An 8,626-nucleotide genomic window follows, 5' to 3' on the forward strand; every position below is an offset into this window, starting at 1 on the left:
ATTAATATATAGAAGAGCTGTAGTTGAATGGACAAAGTCACACAGTGGAGTAAATTGTTTGCTGTGAACCTGGGGAAAACTCTTTCATTCCTCTCCTAGGATGAGTGGGAGCAACACACCACAATCCCTGGCTTACCATTAAGTCCCAGTGTCAGGTTTGTTTCATTCAGACAAACCGTGATTGGTAAGCCAATGGCTTTACATGGTTTGGAGTGAAATAAAACATCAGCCCTGGGCTGAACGTAGAGATAGGCTAGGGATTGGAGTTATTGTTCCAACTCACACTAGGGGATGAACCAAGTAAGAACCATCTGCACATTCAGAAACCATTAACTATGGTTTACCATGATGTGCAAATGCAACCCATGCCTGAATATGCAAACATACCAAAAGGGGGTGATGGTGTGATCTGTTCTCTACTGTGCACAGATATGCATAATGAGAGATACATCTGAATATGCGCTCTCTCTCTCTCTCTCTCTCTCTCTCTCTCTCTCTCTCTGTGTGTGTGTGTGTGTATTTAAAGGAAAGGAATTGCTTCCATTTTATGTGAGGATATATTCAAGACTTCTATTCACAACTCATTTAGCATCAAATATTTCAGAGCTGCAATTTCGTTTACCCTCCAGTTATAAAGAAATTAAATTGCGCATCTAGCTGGCTGGCTATCTTTTAACACACTTTAAAAAAAAGAAAAAGTTACATTCTGTTTAAAGTGAGCCGAAGTATTGGCCAGACAGGATTTTAATAATAAGGTCAGCAGACAGGTTAATACAGTAAAACCAACCTTAATGATACTCTCATCTTTCTGATTTAAAATACACATGTCATAGAGCAGCAGGGGTCAAGAGCCAGCCTGAGGCATCTAGACCACACAAATGCACAATACCAATAAATGAGGATATGTGCAGTCACTGAGAAGAAAATAATAGCATCTGCCTGGTTGGCGAGTAACAATATAGTAGTAGTAGTAGTAGTAACTAGCTTTGTAAAATAAAAACATATAGGAGTGAGTTACTGCATGTCTGAAGAGCCTTTCCCGAATTATATCTTTTCATCTTTAGTTATGTGAGCAAAATTCAACGTTTTGTAGACTGTGGGTGTGGACTGTGGGTGTGGAGTTGGAATTCCACTCCTCTATCCCCATGTTTTCAGGTCAAAGGTGATTTTTTTTCTGATTCAAGCACTGTTTCTTCACAGTGAGTGGCTGCTGCCACCCTCCCATTGCAATCCGAAATGATACTTATTATTTAAAATATTAAAAGATTATTATTTATTGCATAGTTTAACTGTAGCATAATGGCTTATCCACACCAGAGTCTACTGCGTAGCTGTCAAGTGATCCTTCCAAGCCTACAATTCTATGATTATTACAATGGAGGTTATGAAGGCTGGATGCTTAATTATGTAAACATTGATGACAACCAAGTGAGTGGCATCTCATACACTGGAAACCCAGTATATTTATAATTAATGTCTGTTCCAGGTTTGCTTCCCTGACACCATATATTCTCTCAAACAATAAAAATATAATGAATTATTGTTCTAATAAATACGATCTCCTGAAGACTACTAAAAACCTGTTGACATTTCCTTTCTTTGTAACCAACACTAATTATTGGAATGATAAAGCACTTAATGGCAAGGCTTCCATACAACATTAACATTGCAGAATGAAACAGAGTGCAAGCCCAAAGCTGGAAACAAACAAATGATGAAGCCCACCATGCTCGAAGACTGAGGTTGAAATAGTACCTAGAACATCAGGGCTGCCCATTCCCACATGAGGCAAGGTGAGCTGACTGCCTTGGGCAGCAGGATCCACAGGGGCATCAGATCCAGATTCCAAGGAATGCATCACCTGCTGCTGCTGCTGCCATGGTAGCAGTGACAGTTGTGTCACACTCCTTGGAGACCAGATCTGCCATCTCTACAGCAGCATCTTGGTGAATAGGAGGCGCTGCTGGTCTCTTCCCACTTCTAGGGGGAAATGGCAGGGACTTCCTTCCAGGGTCTCCTGGACTGTGCATCTGCTTGGCATGTTTTCAGAGTAGGCCCCTCCCCTCCTGCCATGGCCTTTGATTCCCACTTCAACCGTCCTATAAGGTTGATTTGATTTGGCTCCTTGCTCCTGATGTAGACCTTTATTCCCCGCCCCCCTTGTTCCTAATGTACATTTTCACTCATCCCTTCTTCCCTGGAAGGCACCATTTTGTGGTTTGGCTCAAGTGCCGAAACATGTTGGGCCAGCCCTGAGGAACGTTGTACAGATACAGACATGTTGTTCCCATATGGGGTACATGAGAGCAGCCATCTTTTTTCTCTGTCGAATTCCCCCAGGATGGGACTGCACATTAGCACATACAGGGGTGCATTTTAGAACAGTTTTTTTGTTTCTGTGCAGTCATTAAAGAGCTGCTTTAAGCTGCAGTCAAATGTTTTTTAAATTGGGAAAAGCAGCCTTCAGACCACCTCATAAGTATAGCAGGCACCCATCCATGTTGATTGTGGGCTTAAACGATAGATCTGATCACACATGGATCTGAGGGAGGTGAAATGGGTAGGTTTGCTCCAAAACATGAAGTGAACCAGATTCATCACCATCCCTAACTATGATTATTATATTTATTATTTATTTGAATAACTCTGTATTGTCCAAAATTGATCTAATGATGGTCCCCTGTGAGTGGTTTTAGGAAGAGATTAGGGATATCATGTTCTATTTCATTGGAATAGTTCTCCAGTCCTCAGATTATAGTTTGTAGCGGCAGGGAGGTTACAATACTGCACAAGGATTTTCACATATTCACCTGCAGGATGGGTTTGGAGGGTCACATGGTGGAGTAAATTTGAAAAGAGAGTGGCAAGTTCAAAAGGTTAGTCTTAAGAGTGTCACTAGGAAAAATAATTCACAGGGGGTGAAACTCACACCCCCAATAAATCACAATAGAATTCAAAACTTCCATGTACATTCCCAATGTGTTCGCAGCACTTTCTTGGACCAATAAGGAGGCTGGCAATATGTATGTGACAGCCTGGAGTTGAAATATCTTACTAAATTAGTTCCCTGAAATCTGTATTTATCCAGAGTCTTTTCCACTCTATCAGGCACTTCAAAATCTACAAAAGTAATAGGAGGCAAGTCTTGAATCTCTTTATTATATCCCAATAAGTTAAAAAAAACCAAAACCTTTATTTTAAAAATAATGTTGCATTTAATGGAAACATCAGCTCTCTGCCTTATCATTTCAACAGTGTCAGTAATGGATGCTGGTGAATGCTGAAGGATTTGAAACGCTCAAATTTCTGACACTTCTGATATTTTGAAACTTGAGTTATTTCTCTAAAGGTCAGCAAAAGGTTGCAAGATGTTGGAATCTTTAAAGTCTTTAAAAAAACAAACCACTTTCTCTAATCAGCTCTGCTGGTTATATTATCTCATTTTGTCAATATACTTATTTCTGGATGCACTATTTAAGATGGAAATTCAGTGGTACACTCTAAGAAAATGAAATCTTGTAGATGGTCCTTAAAGGCAGTGGGTTGGAGGGAAGGAAGGGTATTCACCAGTGTGCTGGAGATGTCTTGACCGCATCTTAAGCTTCTTTTGTTATCTCTGTGGTGAGTACAGGGTTGTACCTGGAGTGTCCACAAAAATTTAAATTGGTATGCTATTCTGACACACACAAACCACTGAAACACTGTAAGTTACTTCTAACTGTTGCTCAAAGGAAATGGAGAAACCAAAGGCCACACTTAAATTATTGTAAGAGATGTTAAGAGCGGTATGGATGGAAGACAGATTCTTACTTCCTAGAATTCTTTGTTCTGATAAGCCGATGTGTTATATCACCCTTTTCTTAAATAATTGTGTCCAGATTCTCCATATCTGCTCAACGAGACATTTTCTCCATACAGAGTACTTGGAAAAGGAAAATTAGGCTACTTACCTTGTATTTGTAGAACATGCCCAAAGAATCACATCTGCTATTAATCAAAAGGTACTTTGGTCCCCTAGAGAAATGCAAATGTCTAGTCTTAAATTGCCTCATAACTATAGGTAGCAATTCTGTACCCACTTACATAGGACAAAGTCCCATTGCACACAGGGGAGCTTACCTCTGAGTAGACATGTATAGGATTGTACATGTTTGTGACAAACTTGCCCTATCACAGTGTTTTTAATGATTTATCCTGACCACAATATTCCATTATTTCCTACTTCTGAGAACACAAGCATCCTTCTATTAACCAGATAGAATCTCTTAATGAGCTTAATATAACTTTATCAGAAACAACTCAAAACATTAAAATATATAAATTAGAGATATCACTGAAGTCTTGTAGTTCAACTCCAAACCTGAGTTCTGTCTCTGGTCACTTCCAGACTGTTTTTTTTTTTTAAAGGAGGGATTCAAGTGCATTCTAGAAATTTAGGTTTATGCAATTAAAGTGGATTGAAATGTTCTGTTGCCATAGTATGAGCAACCCAATTTTTTTCTAGTTGGGAAAGTGATGGGGAAAGTGCACTGAAAAGTGTAGAATAAATGAATGGTTAATAGGAAGAGGCATAAGCACTGCCCAAGCAAATCAGTGCACTTGCTCATGTTGTCTTATCACTCGGCAAAAAGTCGGAACAAATGCATAATAAATACCAGACATGGTCTGACCTCTGTATAAGCTTTGTGCAAGCAGATCAGGATGAATGCTCAAGAAAGAGGCTATACGATGCTTGTAACAGTTCTTTTCTATTATATATTGCAAAATGAAATAAAATCATTTTTTAAAGGAAAAGGAAACAGGCCATCTGGAGAAGCCCTCACTCACATTTTACAACGATAAGAAGCTGGGAAGGGCAGCTGTTTATCTTACAAGCTCAACAGCTTCAAATGTAGGAAGTATTGTACCCAGTAGGTAGCTATGGTATTATATAAACTTAATTACTAAATTTTTATGAACAAATTATATAGGCACATAAAATTGACAAGTGGCTAATTTCGGAAGCCCATCTTGAAGAAAACAGTTGCGTAACGTTTTATCAACAAGCAGCCTAACTGCACCAGCCTAGTGTTTAAAGATCTTTTCAGTACACATGGGAATGTCAATTAACGCTTTTAAAATTTGGATTGGATGTACAAGGGTAAATCACCTGCAGGCGATTTTACATGACTAACAGCTGCAGAGAGCACCATAGTTCTTCATGGCACGGGAAGCCTCATATCTTCATAAGGCTTAACAGTCCTCTGGAGTATTAATTAAGGCATTGTCCCAAAGCAGGCAAACAGTGCAGAGCGTCTTTTGGAAAAAGAATTCATCGCTTTTGCAAAATTGGCTAGATGGTCACAACTCATCTACCAAAATGTAAAAGACTGAAAGAGTCTGTGCTTTGGAAAGTCAAACTTTGCTCAGGAAACATCAAAGATGTACACTGCACTTGTTCTCTGACACATTTTAACTAAAAGTACTCTGAAGGTTGAAAAGGATGACACATGGTTTCTAAAATGATGTCTGGCAAAAGTGTTCTGGGAAGTAACTTGGCTGTGCCACTCACATCTAACAGCAATTCCCATTAATCTACAGGCACTGGGTCACATATCTATTTGCTACATAATCCCCTATAATTTCCCACAGAACACAATTCTTGAACTGAGGTGGTAAAGAATGGTCCCAATTGTAAACAATATTGTCAAGTTGCCACTTTCAGAATGAAACAGGTAATATATAGTTGTTAATCTAGAGTATTATTGTGAAAACATGTTTTCTGAAACCAGGATAATCCTGACTTGTTCTGACTCATTCAGTTTTCGCAGATATTAGCTACATGGCATCTCAAGACTGCTTGAGTGAGCAAATGTCCTGGGAATTATTGTGTATAGAGTATTCATAGATTTATTTCACACTGCATACCCCACCCCACCCCTAGGTATGAGGAGACAGCATGCTTCAAAGTTACAACGATGAGAGAAATCCACCTTTGTATCTTGACTGTCTCACAATGTACTTTTAGGTTGTATACCACATTGCAATATTTTATATAAAAGTGTACTGGTAAATTTAAAATGTAAAAATGCTTAAATAAAACCAATAAATAAAAAATAAAAGACCCTGGATGAAGAACATAGACATTGTGTAAAGTAGTCATTGATAGCCTTGATCTTCATGAATTTGTCTAATCCTTCCCTGGCAGGTTTTGAATAAACATACACAAACTTATTGAGCGATAACATAGAAGATAGATAAGGATGTATAGAGTTTTATAATATGCAGAAGTTAACTGGAAGAGAAATCAGAGAGATAATTTGGATAATTTGTTATGTTGAAATTGTTAATAATTTCCCCCCAAAAAATAAATAAATTGTCTAATCCTGTTTTAAAGCCATCCAGATTGTTGGCCATCACTACATCTTGTTTGACTGACTTCCTGGCTGTTCCTGGACACAGAGCAACTGCCGCAGAAAACAGCAATTCCACACTGGAAACTGCAATTCCCTTCCCCTCTCCACAACGCCTCAGCAGGGTGTAACGTCTTGACAGTTCTGGGTAAGTAAAATGGAAACTGTCAGGAACAGCCATATGAGTTCAGCCGGCACCAGGGAGAGGCTAGCTACAGAACTGGGTGTCAGTGGGAGTCTCCATCACATCCATTCATTCTCTGGGCATTTGTTTTGTAATGAAGGAAAATGGACCCCGTTCAGTTTAATTTTTCAACTTCAATGGATTTTGTATGGGGACTGATTTGTAAATCCGGAGGCTGTCCCCAGGAAATGGGGATGTCTGGTAACCTTACTCTGAAATGATTGCGCACTCCTTCTGTGCATTGGTTAGCAACCTACACATATGAATGGGAATGACTGAATCAACACACTGCATTGTTCCGGTGTCTATTCACAGGAAACACATGAGCAGGTAGGCCACTCTGCAACCATTTCAAGCATTGCTTGGAGACTGGACATGTGCGTGTGGAGCCTGTTGCTGTGACTGCACTCTCTATCTCCCTTTCCACAGTGAAAATCTAGAGAGGGGTTCTCTTCTGCCCCACAGCATATGACATCTGACAACCAATGGCTGAAGTTCTAGAAATAGCAGCCTCAAAGTAATGTTGTCTTCATGCAGTACCTACTCGAAGAAAACACAGAAAACTTCAAATGAATAAAGAGAAAGAAGAATTGGTGTGCAGGTGTGTGGTAATATTTCCAGAATCATTAACAGCAGGAGAGCATGAGAAAGAGATCTCTTTCCAAAAATGGCATGTAATTGTACCGCAGCTCAAGCTGTCTGACCTAGTTCAAAATGATCTTTATCGCTATTGGTTTCCTGTATCCTCTCTAAAAAGCAATTAAATATTACATATCTTTCTGGTTGTCCCTACTGAACTGAAGCAGAAATTGGGGGGGGGGGGGGACCTCAGTGATTGTTATTACAGAAGAAAGTGTTATATATTTTTCAGATTGTGTACTGAAAACCGTATTAGTGATTTGGTGACTGCTGCAGCATGCCCACAGATTGCTTACTAGAAGAAGGCCCTGGCCAGAGAAGGAGCGGGATTGGCAGGCTCTGTGGTTTGTTCCAGACCCCAATATATACACGTTGGTGCAATGGGACTTGTGCAGTGTTGCAGGCTGCTTGGCATTACAACAGGAACCAGTTTTGCTGACAGGGCAGAGGTCCAATACTCCTCTCAGTAGAATGAGCAGGAGACCCTCCAGATTCAGTAGGAGGGATAGCAATGCAGGAGGGCTAGTGTAGTATTGCACATAAGGTGTACCCCAGAGTCAAAGAATGAAGCTACACATCTGCAAATAAAACATTTTAAATGTGTTGTAATGTGCAATATACAAATGTCACACTAGATGGCGAAACTGAGCTATGCCAAATTCAATGTATTTTTCAAAGCATTTTTAAAAAGCATTTTCACAGCGTTTTTATATGTATGTAGATTCTACCTAACACTACTCTACTGCTGTAGTGAAAAGGAACCAAGGGTTACAGAGACAGGGAAATCTCTGCACGAACTGCTTATATTGTGTAACCAGGGCAACAGGATAAGCATGGGAGAGTATCACCTACTCTTTGCTGTTTTTCTGTATGTTAGCGACTTTATGTCAACTGCAGATTTCATTTACACATACTTATTTCCTTGCCAGTGCTTCTTTCTCATTGTTTACTCCTAGGTACGTGGATATCAGATTGTGGGCATCAAAGGATCTTACCAAGACAGCTTTTCTGTTGATGCTCAAGTTGCACTGCAGATTCAAGTCTCCATGATCAACCCTCAGGAATGCACAAACATCTGTTATATAAGAACATGGAAATAAAATATTTGTACCCTACTGAATCTATTCACTTCTCTTTGATATACCTCGTATGCCACTGAAAAGCTGGTTTGTTTTATGGGTAGGAGAACAAAGCAGCACATAATTATATGGTAGGCGTACAATAACATGATCTTACAATAACGTGCAGCTATATGTGAGAATCTGATTTTATGAAATAAGTGAAATTACATCCATCACCTTTATCCAATTATACTATGGAAAAATCTGATTCTAATTTTCCTCCTGAGTTTGATCGTACTGAATTTGATCATCTAGCAAGCAATAGCTTTAGTCTCATAGCTGATGTAATG

General features: G+C 39.4%; 1 long non-coding RNA gene across 3 annotated transcripts; it reads left to right on the forward strand.

Annotated features, from left to right (window-relative positions):
- Positions 1 to 1,877: 1,877 nt before the first annotated feature.
- LOC309370404 lies at positions 1,878 to 8,310 on the forward strand. Of its 3 annotated transcripts, none has more exons than XR_014168536.1 (6): positions 1,878 to 1,946; positions 2,990 to 3,138; positions 5,632 to 5,714; positions 6,377 to 6,540; positions 7,114 to 7,177; positions 8,172 to 8,309. It is a non-coding gene; the product is annotated as an uncharacterized lncRNA (long non-coding RNA). The 3 variants fall into 3 exon arrangements; XR_014168537.1 differs by lacking the exon at positions 1,878 to 1,946 and adding an exon at positions 1,954 to 2,106; XR_014168535.1 differs by lacking the exon at positions 7,114 to 7,177 and having other exon boundaries at positions 8,172 to 8,310.
- The last annotated feature ends 316 nt before the right edge of the window (positions 8,311 to 8,626 follow it).

The sequence above is a fragment of the Podarcis melisellensis genome (genome assembly GCF_964234715.1).
Source record: "Podarcis melisellensis genome assembly, chromosome: 5".
Classification (NCBI taxonomy): Eukaryota; Metazoa; Chordata; class Lepidosauria; order Squamata; family Lacertidae; genus Podarcis; species Podarcis melisellensis.